General features: G+C 44.7%; 1 long non-coding RNA gene across 2 annotated transcripts in view; it reads left to right on the top strand.

Annotated features, from left to right (window-relative positions):
• The first annotated feature begins 18053 nt into the window (after nt 1-18053).
• LOC122237053 overlaps nt 18054-23900 on the top strand; it is a 58533-nt gene continuing 52686 nt past the window's right edge. For both annotated transcript variants that reach the window (XR_006215255.1, XR_006215254.1), the window contains exons 1-3: nt 18054-18139; nt 19142-19464; nt 21488-21580. This is a non-coding gene — a long non-coding RNA (uncharacterized LOC122237053). The remainder of the gene's footprint in view (nt 18140-19141; nt 19465-21487; nt 21581-23900) is intronic.

The following is a 23900-nucleotide window of genomic DNA, read 5'->3' as shown; positions in this document are numbered from 1 at the left end:
TAGCTCCCTTCTGGAGCAGCTCTCTGAACTTGTACCCCACATCTAAATCCTTCCCAGCCTCAAGGTCCGTCAGCACCCCACCCCCAGAAGCGATCAGTACCATGACAGAAAGAGAGACTGCCCACAGCCTCGTCCCCTACGTTTTTCATTCAGTTTGGTCCTGACAGTTGATTCCAAATTTTTCCTCACTGTTCTCTCAGGAAGCCCACAGTATTCCATCCACATGTCCTGTAATTCTTACCACAGGGATATAGATTCAGTCTCTCAGGTGATACTTACTGTAAATAGGTAGGCTAGGTAAGTGGAAAGGATCTTAAATTATTAATACAAATAAATAAAACAAGATAAATCAGACTAAAAGAAAGATGGATGAATTAATAAAATAACTCTGCCAGGTTGAACCACACACAGACTCAGAGCTCTTTCTCTAATAAAAACAACTAAAAACAGGGCACCTGGGTGGCTCAGTTGGTTGAGCATCCAACTCTTGATTTTGGCTCAGGTCATGATCTCACAATTTGTGGGATCGAGCCCTGCATTGTCACAGGCTCTGTGCTGACAGCATGAAGTCTTCTTGGGATTCTCTCTCTCCCTCTCTCTCTCTCTCTCTCTGCCCCTCCTCTGCTTGTACATGCTCTCTCTCTCTCTCTCTCTCTCTAAATAAATAAATAAATAAACCTTAAAAAATTGAATCCTTGACAGGAAAACACTTGAAGGATGAAAAGAGAAGGCAAAAACTATATCAAACCATCCTGTATGCTGGGCAATGAACCTTCAGATCTCATCACTGGGTCTACATCACATACGTGTGTAACAGAATGGAAAAAACTGCAGTTCTCAGAACTCCTTTCAGGGAGACTACTAAATATGGTCAGAAAGAATATTCTAGAAGATGTTTGAATGAAGATATAGGCAAGGGTGACAGGAGTCAGGCCACTATGGGCAACAACAGATGCTCAGGTGACAAAGAATGGGTGTCCAAGTTCACTCTAAGGAGACAGACTTTTGTTTAACTGGTGGGGTGTGCATTTTGGGGGCCAGAGCACAATTGCTCAGGGAAGTGGAGGGAAGGCAGAGACTGCAAGGAAGAGCCACTAAGGAGAGGCAGCTTTGTAAGAAGAGGAACAAAGATAAGAATTGCAGTAGCCCTCTCATCGGAGATCATGAAAGCTGGAAGAGAAAGGACTGACGTATTTAAAATGCTGAAAGAAAAAAAAAAAAGTCATCCCAGAGTTTCATACACAGTGGAACATTTTTCCAAAATGAAAGAGTAATAAAAATTTTTTCAAACACTACCTAAGAGAATAAAATATAAGTAGGTCTCTCTTATGTGAAATGTTAAAGCAAGTTCTCCAGGGAAAAGGATTATGGTATCAAACAGAAATTAGATCTCCAGAAGAAGTTAAAATCAAGTAAAGACAAAAGATTTTCCTATATTTCTAATTACTCTAAAAGATAAATGACTATCTAAGCCAGAATAGCAGTAAAAAATGTTGCGGGTTTATAGCATAAAAGTGAAATGAATGACAGTAGCTTAGAAGTCTGAAGGAAAGCATAGGGATTAGACCAACGTAAGGTTCTTACACGACAGATGTAGCTATATGATATCACGTGGAGATAGACTGTGAGTAATTAAATATGTTTATTTTAAATCTTAGGACAACCTGAAATTGTGATTCATTAAATACATGCAATTTAAACCAGTGGGCAACATGAAATTTTTTAAGGTATGAATGATAACAATGATGGAGACAAAATCAAATGGTAACAAACTCTTAGTCCAAACCAGGCAGAAAAAAAGAAAAAAAAATCAAAAAGGAACAGACAAAACAAACAGAAAACAACTGGCAAGATGTTAAATTTAAATCCATGTGAATGGTCTAAACGGTATAAACAATCAGATTAAAAGACAGTGACTGTCATGTGGGATAAAATAGCAAGATCTAACTATATGTTGTCTACAAGAAACCCATTTTAATATAAAGATATACATAGGTTAAAAGTAAAAAGATAGTGAAAGTTATACTGTGTAAACACTCATCCAAAAAAGTATGGTGGCTAGGTTAGCATCAGGCAAAGTCAACTTTAATACAACAAATATTACCAAGGATAAAGAAGGATTTTATTTAATGATTAAGGGATCAGTTCACCAAGAAGGCATAATAATCTTAAATTTGTAAGCACCTAACAACAGGGCTTCCAAATACATGAGGCAAAAACTGATAGAACTGGAAGGAGAAATAGATTAATCCATACAGTTGGAGACTGTAATTAAGTTATAAAACAAGTAGACAGAAAATCAGTGAGGATATAAACAATCTAAACATCACTATCAACGAACTTGATCTAACTGAATTTATAGAACACTCCACCCAACAACAGCAAAATCCACATTCCTTTCAAGTGTGCATGAATCATTGACTAAGATAGACCATCAGAGGGACATAAAACAAACCTCAAAAATTTTAGAGACTTAAAATTACACAAAGCATGTTCTCTGGCCAAACTGAAGTTAAACTAGAAATTAATAACAAAAAGATACTTAGAAAACCCCAAAATATTTGGACATTAAGTGTCTGATGGGAGTATTTACTAGGTTGTTGCTGTTTGGTGTGAGATATACCTCTCTTCTCTACCACCTTACCAAAGTCCTTAGTAAAATCTGTGTAGTTTACTAGTGGTTTAGCCCAGTGGGTGGCAGACTGGGGCCCACAGGACTAGTCTGACCCTTGCCAGTTTTTTTATAGACTGTAAACTAAGAATGGCTTTTACAATTGTAAAGGATTGTGAAAAAGGAAGAGAGGAGGAAGGAGGAGAAGGACACAGAGGACAAAGAGCAGTAGCCTAAAACAGTCTAAAATATTTGTCAACCTCTTCTTTAATCTCATAAAATGAGTTGAGAAATGTTTTCTCTCCTGTTTTCTGAAAATGTGATACATCAGTATTATTTTTTCTTTACCTGTTCACCAGAAAAACCTGGTGTGGGGGTATTCTTTGTGGAAAGAATTTTTAAATTATAAGTGCAGTTTCTTTCATAGATATAGAGCTATTCATGTTTTTATTTCTTCTTTTGTCAGCTTTGATCATTCATCCCTCTCTGTTAAAGTTTCCATCTGCTATCATTTTCCTTCAATTTGAAGGATTTCCTTTAACATTTCATGTAGTGAATTATGCCAGTGTTGAGTTCTCTCAAGTTTGGGGTTTTGGGGGGAGGAATTCCTTTATTTTCAATTCATTTGAATGATTTTGAATGATCTTTTCACTTTGGAGGATATTTTTTGCTGGATATGGAATTCTAGGTTGATTTTTTTTTTTTTTTCTGATAGAACTTTAAAAACATCATTCTTCTCTCTTCTGGCTTTCACTGTTTCTGATGAGAAGTTAGTGTTCATTCCTACCTTTGGTTTCTATATGTAATATGTCTTCTTCTGGCAGCTTTTCTGATTTTTCTTTTCATGATTATATTGTAGCAATGATATGAGGCATCTTGATATGGTTTTCTTCGTATTTAACCAGGTTGGGTGTTCATTGAGATTCTTGGATATTGTAGTTTTTAGCTTCCATCAAATGTGGACATTTTTCAGACATTTTTTCCAGTATGTTTCTGACACATTCACTCTTTTCTCTCCTTCTGGAACTCTAATCACATATGTATTAGAATGCTGATATTATCCCACAAGGCAATGGGTTTCTGGGGGCTTCAGCTGGGAGAGTTGCTGTGTTTGCACATTCATAGATACTTTCTTCTGCAACTTCTAATCTATGTGCTGTTGGGCCCATTTAGTGCATTTTTCACTCTGGATATTATATTTTTAAGTTCTAGAAAATTTGATACTTTGGTTCATTTTTAGATTTTATATTTCTCTTCTTATTATGTTCTTGTTTTCCTTTAAATCCCTGAACATCTTTATAATAGCTCTTTTAAAGTCCTTGTATGATAATCATTAATTTTCTCTCAGGTAATGGTAATATTTTCCTTCCTCTTAGTACACTAGTAAATTTTTTTGGATCCTCCTGCACAATGTGAATGTTACATTGTTAAGTGGCTAAATTTTGTTCTTTCTTTAAAGACTAGTGAGACTCGGGGTGGGGGCAGATAGTTGAGTTACTTAAAAATAATCTAAATGCTGGGGTGCCTGTGTGGCTCAGTCAGTTAAGCGTCTGACTTTGGCTCAGGTCATGATATCACGGTTTGTGGGTTCGAGCCCCACATTGGGCTCTGTGCTGACAGTGCAGAGCCTGAAGCCTGCTTTGGATTCTGTGTGTGTCTCTCTCTCTCTCTGCCCCTCCCCTGCTCACGCTCTGTCTCTGTCTCAAAAAAATAAACATTAAAAAAAGAAATTTTAAAAAAGGAAGCAAGAAATTACAACAAGAAAATGACAAGGGTGACAATTTTAAATGAAATGGTTAAGGGAGGCCTCTCTGAACAGGATATATTTAGATTAAGCCTGGAGGATGGAAAAACCAAGCAGACATAGGATGAGCAACAGAAAGAGCTTTCCGGGCAGAGGGAACAGCATCCACAAAAGTCCTGAAGCCAAAAAGAGTTTGGCTTGTTGGGAGAATTAAAAAAAGAAGAACACAGTTAAAGCAGAGGGAGCCATATGTGTGCCTGGCGCTAGGTGAGGGTGGACAAACAGTCAAGGTCAAAATCAGAGGTTCTAAACCCTGACTGTACTTCTGCATCTACTTAGGAATTTGTAAAAATGTCTGTGCCCCAGACCCCATCCCATACATATTAGATCAGAATGTGTAAAAGTGGAGCTCAGCCACCGATCATTTTTATTTTTAAGCTTATCTTTATTTATTTTGAGAGAGATAGAGAGAAAGCAGAGGAGGGACAGAGAGAAAGGGAGACAAAATTCCAAGCAGGCCCTGTGCCATCAGCACAAAGCCCAATGCGGGGCTCGATCTCACGAGCCACAAGATCACCACCTGAGCCAAAAACAAGAGTCAGATGCTTAACTGACTGAGCCACCGAGGCACCCCAACCACTGATCATTTTGAAAATATTCCTAGGTAATTCTAAAATAAAATAAAAATAAAATAAAATAATAATCCTAAGTAATTTTTTTTTAATTTACATCCAAGTTAGTTAGCATATAGTGCAACAATGATTTCAGGAGTAGATTCCTTCGTGCCCCTTACCCATTTAGCCCATCCCCCCTCCCACAACCCCTCCAGTAACCCTCTGTTTGTTCTCTATATTTAAGAGTCTCTTCTGTTTTGTCCCCCTCCCTGTTTTTATATTATTTTTGTTTCTCTTCCCTTATGTTCATCTGTTTTATCTCTTAAAGTCCTTATAGGAGTGAAGTCATATGATTTTTGTCTTTCTCTGACTAATTTCACTTAGCATAATACCCTCCAGTTCCATCCACGTAGTTGGAAATGTCAAGATTTCATTCTTTTTGGTTGCCGAGTAATACTCCATTGTATATATATACCACATCTTCTTTATCCATTCATTCATCGATGGACATTTGGGCTCTTTCCATACTTTGTCTATTGTTGATAGTGCTGCTATAAACATGGGGGTGCATGTATCCCTTCAAAACAGCACACCTGTATCCCTTGAATAAATGCCTAGTAGTGCAATTGTTGGGTCGTAGGGTAGTTCTATTTTTAGTTCTTTGAGGAACCTCCATACTGTTTCCCAGAGTGGCTGCACCATTTTTCATTCCTACCAGCAGTGCAAAAGAGATCCTCTGTCTCCGCATCCTTGCCAACATCTGTTGTTGCCTGAGTTGTTAATTTGAGCCATTCTGACAGGTGTGAGGTGGTATCTCAGTATGGTTTTGATTTGTATCTCCCCGATGATGAGTGATGTTGAGCATTTTTTCATGTGTCTGTTAGCCATCTGGATGTCTTCTTTGGAGAAGTGTCTATTCATGTCTTTTGCCCATTTCTTCACTGGATTATTTGCTTTTTGGGTGTTGAGTTTGATAAGTTCTTTATAGATTTTGGATACTAACCCTTTATCTGATATGTCATTTGTAAATATCTTCTTCCATTCCGTTGGTTGCTTTTTGGTTTTGCTGATTGTTTCCTTCACTGTGCAGAAGCTTTTTATTTTGATGAGGTCCCAATAGTTCATTTTTGCCTAGGTAATTCTAATGTGAGTCTGGGGTCAAGGACCACTGATCTGCACCCTGCAGATCCTTGTAGAAGTTTGGGTTTTATTGAAGAGTTTGGGCTTGAGTCAAAGAGTAATAAAAAACCACTGAAGGAGGGGCGCCTGGGTGGCTCAGTCGGTTAAGCGGCCGACTTCAGCTCGGGTCATGATCTCGCAGTCTGTGAGTTCAAGCCCTGCGTCGGGCTCTGTGCTGACAGCTCAGAGCCTGGAGCCTGTTTCGGATTCTGTGTCTCCCTCTCTCTGACCCTCCCCTGTTCATGCTCTGTCTCTCTCTGTCTCAAAAATAAATAAATGTTAAAAAAAAAAAAAAAACCAACCACTGAAGGGATTTAAGCATAGAAAAGACATTTGATTTGAATTATTTTAAAAAGATCTCTGGCTGCTGCGAGGAGAATGGATTAGAGGAAATGAGTAGCAGGAGCAAGGAGATGAATTGGGAAGTTACTGAAATTGACCAGACAAGAGAGGCTAGAGGCTTAGGCTAGTGTGTAGCCATGGAAAGAATATTGGAAATACTGGAAATTCTGGCTGTATGAGTAGAATGGAGCCAGATCATGAGTACTCTGCCTCAGGACCTTTGTGGACGCTACTCCTTCTGCCTGGAAAGCTCTTTCCTTTGCTCATCCTATGTCTGCTTTTTCTCATCCTGGCTCAGTTGGTGAAGCGTCTGACCTCCGCTCAGGCCATGATCTCGCAGTTTGTGGGTTCCAGCCCCACGTCCAGCTCTGTGCTAACAGCTCAGAGCCTGGAGCCTGCTTCGGATTCTGTGTCTCCCTCTCTCTCTGCCCATCCCCCGCTTGTGCACGCTCTCTCTCTCTCTCTCTCTCTCTCTCCATCTCTCTTTCTTAAAAATAAATAAACATTAAAAAAAAAAAATACCAGGTTGGGGCACCTGACTGGCTCACTTGGAAGAATATGTAACTCTGGATCTTGGGATCATGAGTTCGAGCCCTATGTTGGGCACAGAGATTACTTAAAAAAATAAATAAACTTTTAAAAATTTAAAAATTAAAACTACCAGGTTAAGGAAATCCAACTTTATCCTGTGGGTATTGAAGGAAGGGGGATATTTAAAAATCATGAATTAGGATTACATCCAGATGAGAATAATAAAAAACATGACTTGCAGTGGCTTAAACAAACGGGTGTTTTGTTTTGTTTTCTTCATATAAACAAGGAATCTAGAAACAGTAGCATTTGTTCTCCTACTCAGTGGGGTCAGGAGCAATAGCTTGTTTGGTTTTTTTTTTTCCTCATGGTTGCAAAGTGGCTGCTGCAGTTCCTTTGTAACCACATTCAAAGCAGTAAGGAAGGAGGACAAGTGGCACCAACTACAATTCTCTCTTTTAATAGGTAATGACAAACTGTCCCAGAAACCACTTCCACTCCTTTCTCACTGGTTATAACTAACACTCCCTTACTTGAAGAGAGAGCAGAAAAGAAAGAATTGAGGTTTTTTCCAGATTTTATCATGCTAGGCAACAAGAACTGCTGGAGTTCTTGAGCTGAAGAATAATATCATCAAAGAGGTGTTTTAGGAAAGTACAGCTTGAGGACCATGGAAAAGTGGAAAGGAAAGAACTAGAAATGGAGAGGAGTTAAGAGTTTATTGCTGTCAGCGCTCCTGGATGGCTCAGTCATTAAGCATCTGACTTAGGCTCAGGTCATGATCTAACAGTTCGTGAGTTTGAGCCCAACTTCAGGTGACCCCCACTTCTCTGTCTGTCTCTCTCTCTTGCCCCTCCTGGGATTCTCTCTTTCTCTCCCTTGCTCACTTGTGTCCTCTCTCTCTCTCTCTCAAAAAAGGAAGAAAGAAGAAAGAAGAAAGAAAGAAAGAAAGAAAGAAAGGGAAGAATATGTTGCTGTCAGTCAGTGGGATGGTGGGGTGGAGATCTGGATTAGAATGAAGACAGCAGAAATAACAACGGGCTTAAAGTAAACAGCATGTCTACTCACATATCTGTGTTTTCATGTAAATGTGTATCATTTTTGCAAGGATAAAGAAATTTATGTGAATAGAGCTGCATTTCTTTGTACTACCTTTGTTTTCCTCTGTGTCTGTGACTGTGTCACTCATTCACTCAGCAAACACTTACTGAGCCCCAGCTTTGTGCAAAGCAATGTGCCAGGCACTATGGGGGAAGACAAACATGAGTCAAGTACAAGTCAAGTACCCTGGAGGAGTTTACAGAGTAGAAAAGGAGAAAACACATGTCCTCATAGCTAAAACGCAAGTCAGTGAAATGATAAATATTATAAAGTTATGGAAATTCAGAAGAGAAAGTCATTATCTTTTTTTTAATATATGAAATTTATTGTCAAATTTGTTTCCATACAACACCCAGTGCTCATCCCAAAAGATGCCCTCTTCAATGCCCATCACCTACCCTCCTCTCCCTCCCACCCCCCATCAACCCTCAGTTTGTTCTCAGTTTTTAAGAGTCTCTTATGCTTTGGCTCTCTCCCACTCTAACCTCATTTTTTTTTTCCTTCCCCTCCCCCATGGGTTTCTGTTAAGTTTCTCAGGATCCACATAAGAGTGAAAACATATGGTATCTGTCTTTCTCTGTATGGCTTATTTCACTTAGCATAACACTCTCCAGTTCCATCCACGTTGCTACAAAAGGCCGTATTTCATTCTTTCTCATTGCCACATAGTACTCCATTGTGTATATAAACCACAATTTCTTTATCCATTCATCAGTTGATGGACATTTAGGCTCTTTCCACAATTTGGCTATTGTTGAGAGTGCTGCTATAAACATTGGGGTACAAGTGCCCCTATGCATCAGCACTCCTGTATCCCTTGAGTAAATTCCTAGTAGTGCTATTGCTGGGTCATAGAGTAGGTCTATTTTTAATTTTTTGAGGAACCTCCACACTGTTTTCCAGAGTGGCTGCACCAATTTGCATTCCCACCAACAGTGCAAGAGGGTTCCCGTTTCTCCACATCCTCGCCAGCATCTATAGTCTCCTGATTTGTTCATTTTGGCCACTCTGACTGGCGTGAGGTGATATCTGAGTGTGGTTTTGATTTGTATCTTCCTAATGAGGAGCGACGTTGAGCATCTTTTCATGTGCCTGTTGGTCATCTGGATGTCTTCTTTAGAGAAGTATCTATTCATGTTTTCTGCCCATTTCTTCACTGGATTATTTGTTTTTTGGGTGTGGAGTTTGGTGAACTCTTTATAGATTTTGGATACTAGCCCTTTGTCCGATATGTCATTTGCAAATATCTTTTCCCATTCCCTTGGTTGCCTTTTAGTTTTGTTGATTGTTTCCTTGGCTGTGCAGAAGCTTTTTATCTTCATGAGGACCTGATAGTTCATTTTTGCTTTTAATTCCCTTGCCTTTGGGGATGTGTCAAGTAAGAAATTGCTGCGGCTGAGGTCAGAGAGGTCTTTTCCTGCTTTCTCCTCTAGGGTTTTGATGGTTTCCTGTCTCACATTCAGGTCCTTTATCCATTTTGAGTTTATTTTTGTGAATGGTGTGAGAAAGTGGTCTAGTTTCAACCTTCTGCATGTTGCTGTCCAGTTCTCCCAGCACCATTTGTTAAAGAGACTTTTTTCCATTGGATATTCTTTCCTGCTTTGTCAAAGATGAGTTGGCCATACTTTTGTGGGTCTAGTTCTGGGGTTTCTCTTCTATTCCATTGGTCTATGTGTCTGTTTTTGTGCCAATACCATGCTGTCTTGATGATTACAGCTTTGTAGTAGAGGCTGAAGTCTGAGATTGTGATGCCTCCTGCTTTGGTCTTCTTCTTCAAAATTACTTTGGCTATTCGGGGCCTTTTGTGGTTACATATGAATTTTAGGATTGCTTGTTCTAGCTTCGAGAAGAATGCTGGTGCAATTTTGATTGGGAGTGCATTGAATGTGTAGATAGCTTTGGGTAGTATTGACATTTTAACAATATTTATTCTTCCAACCCATGAGCACAGAATGTTTTTCCATTTCTTTGTATCTTCTTCAATTTCCTTCATAAGCTTTCTATAGTTTTCAGCATACAGATCTTGTACATCTTTGGTTAGATTTATTCCTAGATATTTTATGCTTCTTAGTGCAATTGTGAATGGGATCAGTTTCTTTGTCTGAGAAAGTCATCATCTTAGCTAGAAAGGTAAGGGGGGAAGATGGCATTTGACCTTGGTCTTAACGAATTAATAAGAGGGGGCAGGGAAGGAATATAGGTAGGAGGCAAGTGATGATGGAGCACTCAGCCAATTGGCAAGAAAGGGGAGCGAAGAATAAGCCTGAAAGAAAGCTTAACTGAAGAATTTGGATTTTATTTTGTAGACTAGCAAATACTGTTGATCCTTGAACAGCACAGGTTTGAACTGTGAGGGTCCACTTACAGGTGGATTTTTTTGCTATAAATACAGTACAGTACTGGGATGCCTGGGTGGCTCAGTCGGCTAAATGTTCAACTTCGGCTCAGATCATGATCTCGCAGCTTGTGAGTTCAAGCCCCGCGTCAGGCTCTGTGCTAACAGTTCAGAGCCTGGAGCCTGCATTTGGATTCTGTGTTTCCTTCTCTCTGCCTCTCTCTCTCTCTCTCCCTCTCCTTTCTCAAAAATAAATAGACATTTAAAACAATTTTTTTAAATACAGTACAGTACTGGGCATCCAGTCAGTTGAGCGACTGACTTCAGCTCAGGTCATGATCTTGCGGTCCGTGAGTTCAAGCCCCACATCAGGCTCTGTGCTGACAGCTCAGAGCCTAGAGCCTGCTTCGGATTCTGTATGTGTGTGTCTCCCTCTCTGTCCCTCCCACACTCATGCTCTGTCTCTCTCTCAAAAATAAATAAAACATTAAAAATATTTTAAATTATAGTACAGTACTGTTAAGTGTATTTTCTCTTCTTCTTTTTTTTTTTTTTTTTGAAAGACAGAGTACAAGGAGAGTAAAGGGGCAGAGGGAGAGAAAGAGAGAGAGAGAGAATCTTAAGCAGGCTCTACACAGCAGAGAGCCCCACGGGGGACTTGATTTCCCCTCTGTGAGATCATGATCTGAGCTGAAATCAAGAGTAGGACACTTGGGGTGCCTGGGTCGCTCAGTTGGTTAAGCTTCCGACTCTTGATTTCAGCTCAGGTCATGATCTCAGGGTTCGTGAGTTCCAGTCCCAAAAGGGGCTGGCAGTGCGGAGCCTGCCTGGGATTCTCTCTCTCCTTCTCTCTCTCTCTGCCCATTCTCTGCTCACTCGCTGTCTATCGAAGTAAATAAATAAACTTTAAAAAAAAAAAAAGAGTGGGACGCTTAACTGATTGAGCCACCCGTGTGTTCCTCTTCTCTGATTTTCTTAATAAAATTTTCTTTCTCTAGCTTACTTTATTGTAATAATATAATATATACACATATACAAAATATGTGTTCATCGACCATTCATGTTAATGGTAGAGCTTCCAGTCAACAGTAGGCTATTATTAAGGTAAGATTTGGGGGAGTCAAAGGTAATATGCAGATTTTCAACTGCACACGTAGGAATCCCTAACCCTGACTCCCCCCACCCCACCGTAGTGTTCAAGGGTCAACTGTACTTATTGGACTCCAAAAGTAAAGAACTGTGCTAGATACTGAATTTCTACCTGCGACTATGTGTCTTGTTTATATGTATATTTGTTTGTGAACACGTGTATGTTTTAGGTATGTACGTAGCTGTATTACCCTCTTTATTTTAATCGTCCATTTCTTTGGGCGGTGATTTACACCTAACCCTGTCTACGTGTCCACATGTGACCAGCAGATGGCGCCACAAAATCATAACCGGCAAGGACAGTCTGCCTCTTCCAGCCAAGTAGCATCTCAGACCTCATCAGGCCATGGAGAGATCTCCAGGCCCTTCTAGGGCCTTTATCTGTTTCCATCATTAGCATTGTTCACCATTGTGTTCCCATGTCTAGTACAGAACCTGGCAGGTTGAAATCATAAATATGCATAGAATGAATTGATGAAATGCTAACATGCTCCAAGGGAGAAGTAGGAGATGGTGGGGGGTGGGTTGGGGGAGCCAGGGAAAGGAAAAAAGGTCAGCTCAGGTCATGATCTCATGGTTCATGAGTTCAAGCCCCGCATCAGGCTCTCTGCTATCGGTGTAGAGCTTGCCTTGGACCCTCTGTACCCCCCTCTCTCTGCCTCTCTCTCTCTCTTTCTCTCCAAAATAGATTAAAACGCTTTTAAAAATACACGACCAATACAATTCTCTCTGCCTATTGCTGAGAAAGTTCCTTCTCACCCCATGTGAGAAGTGTTCTGTGAAGGATAGAGCCCCAGACCTAGCAGGGGGACCAGCTGGGTCTATTCAGAGAACTTTTGGCCCAGAGACCACCACCCAGTGCCCTCTGGCCCCTAGTACCTCCTTCCAGACTCCTCTCCAACCCAGCTGCTTCAGAAGACTGTCTCTCCCCCAGATCTGGGCTACCCCCAACGTCTCACCCTTCCCCATGTTAGCACAGGCACTGCTCACTGGCCTGTCCACAAGGAGGAAGCCTCTGATTGCCCACAGTGATTACTACTCTGGCCTTTTCACACAGGAACAAAGAAGCCACCTTCAATAGTCAGTTTGCTCTCATAGGAGAACTGAGGCTCCGACTTTTACAGCGCAAACCCGTCCCCAGCAAAGATCTACTCAATGGAACCAATTTCAGGTCAGCTGCACAGATGAGGAGCTGGGAATAGAAAACACTTTAGTGGTCTGGTTGAGTTATCCATGCACAGGGTCTGGCTGCTTCCCCTTCTCTCCCCAGCCCTTCCCACCACCTCACTTCTTTCTGAGCTGCCAGCAGAATGATGTCATGCCATTGCCGGTCAAGTCCTCCTCATGGTCCTCTGAGAAATCTCATGGACCTCAGTCTGGCATTCAGGACCCTCTACAAAGTGGACCCCACCTCCTACTCCAGCCAGTTCTTCTAATACTCCTTTGTACCCACTTTTGCCCTATGCTGTCAGTGCCTTGGATGCACTAGCACCTGACCTCCCCTGTGCCTTTGCTGATGCACTTCCTTCCTGCCCTGGAAGGAACTCCTTCCCCACCTCTACATGGCTAATGCCCGTTTTCCTTTCAAGGCCACTCAAATGCTCTCAAATGCCAACTTCTTCTTAAGGTTTTTCGTACTCCACCCCAACCTGATGCGGCCTCTCCCTTCTGTCTTGGCAATGGTTATCGTCAGCTTCATTCTCTTAATGCTCTCTTATTTGAATGCCAACTCCTTCTACTCAGCTCTAGGTTCTGGAATGGAAAAAGCTGTCTCTTAGTCACTCAGTACCCAGCAACTTGTTTGACATGTAGTAGGTCCTCAATCAATGCAGAGGAGGTAATACAGCTAAGGGTGTTTGCTATACTTCAGTGCTATGAGAATACAGGTCCAAAGAACCATGAGCTCTAAGGGACATACAATATGGATGCTCTGTCCATGAAGAGATGAAAAAACACTGAGCACCTATGAGGTGCTTTCCGGCCCCAACCCCATCTCTATCAGGCTCCTGGCTTCCTCAGTCCTCAAAGGCACACCACTTCAAAAATATCTCCCCTTCGGGACACCTGGGTGGCTCTGTCAAATGAACATCTGACTTCAGTTCAGGTTATGATCTCACGGTTCATGAGTTCAAGCCCCACATCAGGCTCGCTGCTGTCAGCGCAGAGCCGGCTTTGGATTCACCGCGCTCCTCTCTCTCTGCCCCTCCCCTTCCTCTCTCTCTATCTCAAAAATGAATAAATATAAATACAAATAAATAAATATCTTCCCTTCTTCCCTCCATCATGCCTATCTCCCTTTCCTTTCCCTTCCTCCCGTACTGTCCCATAAAACCCGGGGATTCCTGGTCCACAGAACTCTGGGGAGAAAACAGATGGGCTTAGGGAACCTTCTGAGCACTGAGATGAGAAGTGATTATCAGAGGTCACTGTCTTGGTCAGTTCCTGTTTCTGGAGCAAAGATGCCAAAATCTGTTCCTTTTTCTTGTGAAAAATGTAGGGGTTTTGACTTCCAAAATTCCCAGAATTGATACTGTCATTGTGAGCTGTCTGTGTTTCTGTCTGCCTGTGTCTGTATTAAGGGTCTGCCAAGGCTTCCTGGGCCTGCTCCTCATGGGTGAGTGTCCAGGGGTGGCCTTGGAAATGATACCTCATCCCCTTCTCCTCCCCAGTTACAGTGCCACCCACCACACATGCCTGAAGAGGGGCAGGAGCGTTAGGACAGGCCCACCTCTGGCTCCTACTTCCTTCCAGGACCTTGCAGAAGAGTCCCTCCCCAGATCTCGGTCTGGCTTCTCAGAAGCCCCTTGGAGAGGGTAGAAATTAAGCTGGTAACTTGGACTCAGAAGTGATGTGGGTCAGTCTGGGGAACTCTGTCACTGTCCTGCTTCCACACTTGATGCCATTCCACTCCCGAGGCAAGCAAAGTCACCACCAATCCCTGCTCCCAGCCTTGGGCCAGGGCACCACCTTATGTGCTCCAAACCTTTGAAAAGGCGGACAGTACCACTTTATGTGGAATCAGACCCTCCTGGGCCCTGGGCAGAGAAATGAGGAGGGCCAGCATGGGAAGTACTGGATGGGGAGATGAAGACGGGTAGGAGATGGAAACGGGCACATCTGGACAAAGCCAAACCCAGAGGCTAAAGCCAGGGTAAGAGAGTGAGACTGGGCATTAGGATAAAGATTAGGATCACAGTATGAAGGTCAGAGAGATTTGGGATAAGTAGTGGTGTCAGGCCCTCTGGACTGGGCACACCTGAGGGGTGCAGGTGAGAGAGGACAGAACAGGACCTAGATAGTATTCTCTCCATATGCAGGAAGCAAAGATTAGAGCTTTCTAGCAGAATCCTCATCAGGCCGCTTTTCTTTGATCTCTGCTTCTGTTTGTATTATGCCCACCCAATTCCTTCCTCTTTCTCTCATTCATTCATTCATTCATTCATTCAACAAACATTTAAATAGTGTCTTTACTATAAGGCAAGCACCACACTAGACAGTGAAGTCCACAAAAATACTAAGATTCAATCAGTCATTGACCTTTTGGAGGTGTTATCTAACTGGGGAGATACATTTATAAACAAATTATTCACAAGCCTGTGTGAGAGATGAAATTATGTATGCAGTGGAAGCAATCTGGGGGAAAAGAATATAGTGGAGGGTCAAGGAAGTATTCATGAAGAGGGTATGGGAGCTGAAAGCCCAGGTGGGACTCACCAGCCAGAGAAAGGAAGAGAGTAGCCTCAGGGTGATGAAACAGTCTGCTGGCTATAAATACAGAAGTCCTCCATAATGAGTTTCCAGTAAAGGGCCAGAAGCTCTTCAAAAGTTCTTCTACTTTTTTAAAGTTTATTTATTTATTTTGAGAAAGAGAGAACATGCATAAAGCGGGGGAGGGGCAGAGAGGGAGACAGAATCCCAAGCAGGCTCCACACGGTCAGCACAGAGCCTGATGAGGGGCTCAAACTCACTGTGAGATCATGCTCTGAGCGGAAATCAAGAGCTAGATGCTGAGCCCCCTCTTTTTTTTAATTATTACTCATTGAATAATAGAGAGGACGCATGTGTGCAAATAGGGTGCATATGCTCAGCTGGATGCTGAGCCCCCTCTTTTTTTAAATTATTACTCATTGAATAATAGCACGCATGTGCGCAAATAGGGGCGGGGCAAGAGAGAGAGGGAGAGAATCCAAGCTGGCTCCCACCGTCAGCGCAAAGCCCTGTGAAGGGTGCAAACCCACTCGGTGAGATCATGACCTGAGCCGAAGTCGGATGCTCAACAGACTGAGCCACCCAAGGCGCCCCCAAATGCTATTCTTGACTGGACAGATCCTGAGTCAACCAGCCCCTGTTCAAGCCCCCAGGGGCTACCCTCCTAGCAGAGGTTAACCTGGGCCCCAAATCATGGTCCTCCATGCAAATCTTCCCCTCCCCCTAGTTATGTTGTGGTCTTGTCCAGGGGTGGAACGGGAGCTTTCCCAGGCTAGGCTGACCCCAAGAAGGTTTTCTATCCCCTCATGCCTCCACACTCTGGAAAGCAGCCTCATTACTCAGGCCAATTCACCGCTCAGGCTGTGTCTACCACCCTGCACTCCTCCCCCAGCCCTCATACTAGAGCACCCAGACTCCTGCATTCTCCTGCGGGATCAGCCTCTCCTTCCAAGCCAACTCCTGCCTCGCTCCCAAGGCCTGTAGTAAAGAGAGGCCTCCGCAGCAAGCCACCGAAGGCCAGGCCTAGAACATTTGCAGACATCAGGCCAGGGCTTTCTGAAAAAACAGGATAGACTGGGACGTGCAGAGGTCTCACTGCGCAGAGCTTCAGCACCCCCCTCCGCAGGGGCCCAGGCGTCTTGTGCGAGCTGTGTGCTGTGTTGCGCGCCACCCCAGAGTCTGAGGGGCCCGATGGCCGATCAGCAGGGGTGCAGTACCACTCCCCACAGGGCCTACCCAGACAACCTGAGCCACCGACAGGTCGAGGAGGCAGGAGGCTGGGCTGGCCCGGGGAGTCTCTGGGGGAGCAAGCCCGTGCCCCTTCACGAGCTCCGGGGACGCTCCCGGGGGAGGGGCCCCCGCCGGTGCGGGGGCTGGGAGCCGAGCCGCCCCCTGCCTGCGCCCCGCAGCGCCTGCGCACGCTCCCTCGGGCGCCCTCCCCGCCCCGCCCCGCCCGCCCCAGGCCCGAGCGAGGCGCCGCGGGAGGAATTCCAGCCATTTCCTCTGCGCCGCGCGGTATGTGGCCTGCTCGCTGCCCGACCGCAGCGCGCCCGGGAGGTTGGGGCCGGGCGGCGCGGGCCAGTCACCAGCCGCGTCTGGCAGCTGCCCGGGCCCCGCTGTCCCGCTCAGGATTCCCGGCCAGCCGCCCCTGTCCCGGGCCACCAAACCAGCCGTTCCAACAGCCCGGGCCTGCGCGACGCCCCCGGTTCCGTTTCTCTCCTCTCCTCTCCTCTCCTCTCCTCTCCCCGCCCCGCGGGGCCGCTCTCTCGCCCTCTGTGTTTCCCCGCCGGCCCTCTGGAGTCCCCAGAATCTGAGTTTGAAACTGAAGTTGGCACTTGCTGCGTCACCTTCGGGCAAGTCCGTTAGCCTTTCTAAGCCTCGGTTTTTCCATCTGTGAAATGGTGACCCTAACAATAGTGCTTCCTCATTTGTGCTGCCTTTAGGTTAAGTGAGGAAAGTAACTTGCAGGACAAACGTCAACGAGGTTTTTGTTTCTCTGGGTATCGCTACTGCCCTTAGCTTTCCTAGATCTTCCTACTCATCCTGCCTGTGGCCTCTAATTCCAGTCTAGTTTGCAGAAGCAGCAGTCAGGGCTGGCTTTACAGGTAGGCATGTGGATGGCTGCCTGCCAGCCCAGCCTGCTCAAGACTGCTCCCTCGTGCATGTACAGAATGCCCGAAGGTCCCAAAGCAGTCTTCCTATGGATTATTTGCCCTCTGGTTCTTGAAAAGCTTAAAGGACGGCTATTTAGTTTTTTTGTTTTTTTGTGGGTTGTTTTTGTTTGTTTGTTTGTTTGTTTGTTTGTTTTAATTATGTCATTATAGTCTGAGAGCAGCCAGACACATACTGATTAGGGAAAGTTGAAGGTGCGGGCCTGGATGATGGGTCTTCAGACTTGGACTCTAGTTTTGCTGTTCTGGAACAGAGGATGGGCCACCACGTGTTCTCCAGGCTCCTCTTTCAAAGTGCAGATCCCCAGAGAGAGAACGTTCTTTCAGGCTTTAACCCTTTGGAGGAACAGCCCCAAGCAACTGGGAGGGTGGGATCCGCTTCCCCGGCCACCTCACACCTGCCTCACCCACGCCCACAGCTGCCATAAATATAACGCTAGGTGGGTCGGAAAGCCCCGGGTTTCACCAGCCCGACCGCCTTGCAGACGCAGCACGAAAGAGCCACTCTGTCTCGGTGTTCCCCCAGATGGCCCCTTGTTTTGATTTTGTAACTTTCATTCCAGCCAGAGTCCCAAGGCCAAGAACAGCCCTTGCAGCAAGATGTGCGCCCCTCATTCCTCACAAACGCTACAGCCACAGACCGCATAAATCCAGGTAGAGACGGGCCCAGAAATACAGGTGCTATAAATATCCTAGTCCAGCCGGGAGACTGAGCTCTTGGGCAGCCCCTTGCCACCCACCCCTCTCTAAGCCTGGCACTTCAGGGCCACTGGGGCGCTGTAGGCGGGTCTCCCAGAGGTGGGAAGGGCAGACTGCATGTGTATCAGAAGCCTGATTGGTTCCTCTCTCTGAGACCCCCTGACTGCCCAACCTAAGGGTTTTCCCTCTACCCAGGATACCTCTCCCTAATTCCCAATCCTAGACACTTCCTCCCTCCTCTGGTATTTGTAGAAGGCTTCTCACAAGAACCCCATGCTGGGACCCGGCTTCAAGAAAGTCTGACTCCTCTTTCAAGATAGACCAGATGGTGCCTTTGGCTGGAAGGCAACCACCTGAATCAGATTTAACAATTTACAACTTGATTCTAAATTTTTGGTAGCACTTTTTGTTGGCGGTGAGGGGGGACAGGCTGGAAGCAGAGTAGATTTAAAAGAGGGGATAAAGTCCCACTAGAAAAGGGAATTCTTTTCCGAGCAGGCTGGTTCCCAAGAGCTTAGTGGGACTTTCTAAGCCAGTCTCCTGGGCCTGGGACTTGGTGGGGTGCAGCTCACTGAAGCAGAGTCTGTTGGATAGCAAGAGACTTCACTGGAGAAGAGGTTATTAGAGTTCTCACACCTAAGGCTCAGGGACTCAGACACCAGAAATATCCCCCGGAAATTCAGACACCTGATGGCTTGGAGAGAGGTTAGCAAGAGCAAGGCAGGTTTGAAGATGATGCGTGAAATGGATCTGAACTATCAGTTTTTAAATACGGCTGTAAAAATAACTTTAAATCGCCGCATTAGAACACAGTAGATAATCCTTCTAAAAATGTAGTCCCAATTCCTCTTCCAATGTGGGAGCATACTCTTTAATCCCTATGCTAAGGAAGCTTTGCCAGCTCTATCTCAACAAGAAATCCTACTTAGAAGTCACTATTCATTCTCCATTTTACAGATGAGGAAGCCGGTACCCGGCTGGCAGAAGAGAGGTTTGAACTCAAGGATCTGACTCCACTGGTCATGACTTGAACTTCTGCTGGGGGATAATCAATTCTGATGGCCTTTCTGACCATCAATGGAAACAACTCCACCGCAGTCTTTAACTGCCTTTAACAGCAAAGAAGACATTCCTGCAACACTCACCTGCACCTAGCAGATCTGAGTGCAACCTCATTAAACTGAGTGGCCTCAGGGGACCAACTCCAAGACCCCAGTGAATGGAGGAACAAACTGTCCATAGAAACAAGATTCTAAATGGACTGGATATAAGTCACCAAGGTCAGGGTCAGCCCTGGACCAGCCCTTCCTGTGTGATTTCAGGACCACATGGAGGCCCAAGAGGCCTTTTTACTAAAAATCAACCGTTAAAGAATCAGATGTGTGTTTAAATTTATATAGGTCACTGGTAACTCACTTTGGACCACTGGCCCAAGACCTATTTTGTCTGACTTTCCTAGCTTTTTTTTTTTTTTATTTGAGAGAGACAGAGACAGCATGAGTGGGGGAAGGGCAGAGAGAGAGGGAGAGGGAGAGAGAGAGAGAGAGAGAGAGAGACACAGACAATCCCAAGCAGGCTCCAAACTGCCAGCACAGAGCCCAACTCTGGGCTCAAACTCATGAAACCAAGAGTTGGACACTCAACCAATGGAGCCACCCAGCTGCCCCATCCTAGTATTTTTATTTAAGTTAACTACCAAACATTTAAAATTGGAAGATTGCACAGAAATATCTAGATTTTTTTTTTTAGCTTCTCCCCCAAATCTCTCCCTGCAATGACATGGACTCTGACTTCTCCCACCTTCAGGGCTGTCCTATCCTGTCTTCCCCGCTACAGCCTGGCCCATTGGGGTTTGAATTTGCTGACCCTCATCTCCTTCACTAAAATGCAAATATTCACTAAAGAGGTAACTATTGAACCTCGTTGGTCACATACCAGTATGGACATTTTACCATACTTAAAGTATTAGGGAGATTCATTGTGGTAAATTAAGGTGAGGGTAGGAGAGAAAGTGGGGCTTCCCCAGACAAGGTGTCAGGCCCTCCCAGAGCAGAGCAGAGAAGATTTCTAGGGTCCTAGAAGACCACAAGATGAGAAATTGTTCAAACAGCTGTCATGGATGTGCAAAAGAAACATCACCTATTTCCCAGGAGCTCTTCCTTTCTTCTAACTCAGCGAACACCAAGCTTTTTTTAGCATCCTGGGCTGCCTTCCCCAATCCTCCTTCTGTAAGTGCCTTGGGTAACATCCAGAAGCAAACCCTGGAGATGATTAGAGGGCCGCCGACTCAGGCTGTGAGCGAGCCCAAAGGAATGGGTCTGGCTTGTGACCAGGATAGAGCTAAGCCCAGAAGAGGAGCTGAATGAAGACAGGGACCAAGTGATTAACTGGGGCCTGGGCAGCCAGGGACTGAAGCACGATCTCATTCACCAAGATGGTGAGCAGATGTGTTCTCTGAAACGTGGACCACATGAGGGAAAACCATCTTCCCTGAATTTGGAAGCTCTTCCTGCCAAAGCAGTTTATTGTGCAGACAGAGAGGGAAAGAGGTTTTGTATGGAGATGTGGGAATGGATGACGTAGCCTTTAGGTGGACTGATAGACCTCGGGGCTGCCTCATCCTTCCCCAAATGCCCATCTGGGAGGGTTGCATGTCTATGACTGTTTGAACTCATACTTTTTCTGGCAATAGCCCATGTGACAGGTGTCAGCAGAGCCCTGGCTGTGTACTCTTGGACAGGGAGAGGGGTGGATGTGATGAAGTGCTTTTAGGGCTTTTAGAGAAACAGGAAGTTCAGTGACCAGAGACAGGAAAATCTGACTTCTTTCAAAACCAGTGGACAACATGGCAGTCAGAATTGTCGTAACTGCTGGGTGCAGCATTTGGAAAAGGTGAAAAATTACAGAGTGGGGGTGGAGGAACTTGCCAGGCTGGGACAGGGGCACACTCTGTTCAGAGAGCTTCCCTAACCTTCCCCCATCATCAGGAGCCCCAGAAATCCCTCCTGAACCCCAACACTCAGTCTTGCTACCGTCATCTACTTTGTATCCAATGGGACTAACCTCACTGTTTCCTTGTCCCTGTTTATGTCAGTTCTTAAATCTCCCTGGCTCCCAAGTCCCCTTCCCCCCCTTGCTTCCAGACCTCTGATCCCCACCAGGCCCTGTCTTTCCCCAATTCTGTGGCCTTCTCTCACCCTCCCTAACACCCGAAACTCTTCTCTGTGGCCTCTAGATTTTATGATCAATGGCTAGCAAAATCAACCTATTCTCTAATCATTCTCATTGCTTCTTTCCCTACAGGACACCTGGGTCTCCCCTGAACTCCCTGCTGCCTGGCAGCCTTCCCAAGCGAGGCCTGATCTTTCTGTCACAGCCCTCATCCTAGGCCTGGAGGTGAGATGGGTGTCCTGCTTGGTCTTCATTGTCACTTTTAGGAGTATTCTCTCCCTTCTCTGTAAACCCTTGCACCTCACATTGAATTTCACATCATCAGACAATATGAATCACGACTGTCTTCTCTTGCCCCCCAGGGGTTATTGTTCAATTATTCTAGATCCCGGTTCACTGTCACTCTTTCCAATAGCATCTTCTTTTTTTTTTTAATGTTTATTTATTTTTGAGAGACAGAGCATGAGCAGGGGAGGGGCAGAGAGAAGAAGACACAGAATCTGAAGCAGGCCCCAGGCTGTGAACGATCAGCACAGAGCCTGATGTGGGGCTCGGCCTCACAAACTGTGAGATCATGACCTGAACTGAAGTCGGACGATTAACCGACTGAGCCACCCAGGCGCTCTCCAATACCACCTTAACTATTGGCAATTGCTGTAGATACAGATGACCCTTCCAGTACTCAGGCCACTCAGTTTGTTCAACTCCTCTCTCCAATAATTTTTCCCTCCGTTAAACCCAGAGTTATGATTATCCATAATTGCAACACCTCCATAATCTCAATTTCACGCACCCCACTCTCTGACCCCAACCTCCTGTCTTTCTTGCTGATCCCAACCATCCTTTGACCCCACCAGAACCTCAAGTCTGTTGAGCCCACCAGCCTTCACTGTGGTCCATGCCTTTGATGTTCTTACTCCCCTCCTGACCTAATGTAAATTTCTGGTCAGTCACTATAACTATACCCCCGCCCCCTTCTATACACTCTCAATTCTTTGCTTCTTTGTCATGCTCACCTGGCATGACAGTAGACCTAATGAAATCAAATTCTGACTACTCCACACCCCCACACCTGCAGCTAAACGTGGCTAGAGAAAAATACACGGCTACACAGCTTGATTTCACTTTAAATCCATGCTGATGGAACTCCATTGGGTCCTTAATGCTGCCCAGTGGTCATACTTATATTTCCCTGATCCATTCACTCACTTATACTCCTAGATGACAGTTCCACACCTTCTTTTCTCAAGCCCTTAACATGTCCTTCCCATCCCCACTCTCAGCTGCTAATTAGATTCTTTTTTCCACTGGAAAAATACAAGCAACCAGAAGAGAACTCTGCAGATTCCCACCATTATATCTCACTTACTCAAGGACATTACTTCAGCAACTCTTCTTTTTCTCTCTTAACCAAATTGTCACTCTCTATTGGACCATTTCCATCAGCACACAAGCATACTATTGTTCCTCCCATCTTAAAAAACAACATCTTTTAATGGCCATATTTCCCTTGGCAGCCTCTGTCCCATTTGTTTGCCTCCCTTTAGATGAAACTCCTCAAAGAATGATCTACTTGTCAAACTCCTCTCCTCTATCCCTGTCTTAAACCAGCCCCAAATCAGGCTCATGTCCCCACCACTCCACAGAGATTGTTCTTGTCAAAGTCACCATGACTTCCGTGTTAGTAAATCCAGTCTCCAATTCTCAGTTCTCATTTTATCCATTAATAGCATCCAATAAAGTTCGCTACATTCTCCTCCTTGATGCACTTTCTTCACTGGGCTTCCAGGACATCACACTCTCTTGGTTTTCTTCCTACCTTACTACTCCTCCCTTCTCGATCTCTTTTTCTGATTCTACCTCTTTTGCCTGACCTCTAAATGGGGAAGTACCCAGGGCTCAGACCTCAGCTTTCTATTCTTCTTTATCCACCTCTTTTGATCTCATACAGATATGTAGTTTTAAATACTATCAAAACGCCCGTGACACACATTTATATCTCCAGCTGAGACCTCCCCTCTGAAGTCCAGATCCATATTTCCAACTGTCTGCTCCATATCTCCAAACTCAAGATGTCCAAAATGGAACTCATGAGACGCTTCCCCAAACGTGATCTGTCTGCAGCCTTTCCCATCACAATTGATGGTAACTCTATTCTTACAGGTTCTCAGACCCAAAACCCAGTCACTCTTGACTTCCTATTACACACACATCAGATGTGATAGGAATTAATTATCTTCAAAGTATATCCGAATCCAACTACATTTCACCACCTGCTGCCAAATTAGTCCAAGTCACCATTATCTGTCACCTGGATTACTACTGGAGCCTCCTGTCAAGTGTCCCTGTTTATACAATTATCTTCAACATGGAAGCCAGATGGACCCCTTTAATTTTGTTTTACATTTATTTATTTATTTTTGAGAGAGAGAGAGAGTGAGAGCGAGTGCTCATGAGAACACGAGCAGGGGAGGGGCAGACAGAGGGAGAGAAAGAATTCCAAGCAGGCTCTGTGCTAACAGATACGGGGGCCTGAACTACTAAC

Source organism: Panthera tigris, chromosome A3 (assembly GCF_018350195.1).
Source record: "Panthera tigris isolate Pti1 chromosome A3, P.tigris_Pti1_mat1.1, whole genome shotgun sequence".
NCBI classification, from domain to species: Eukaryota; Metazoa; Chordata; class Mammalia; order Carnivora; family Felidae; genus Panthera; species Panthera tigris.
This window is presented reverse-complemented; position numbering and strand designations above follow the sequence as displayed.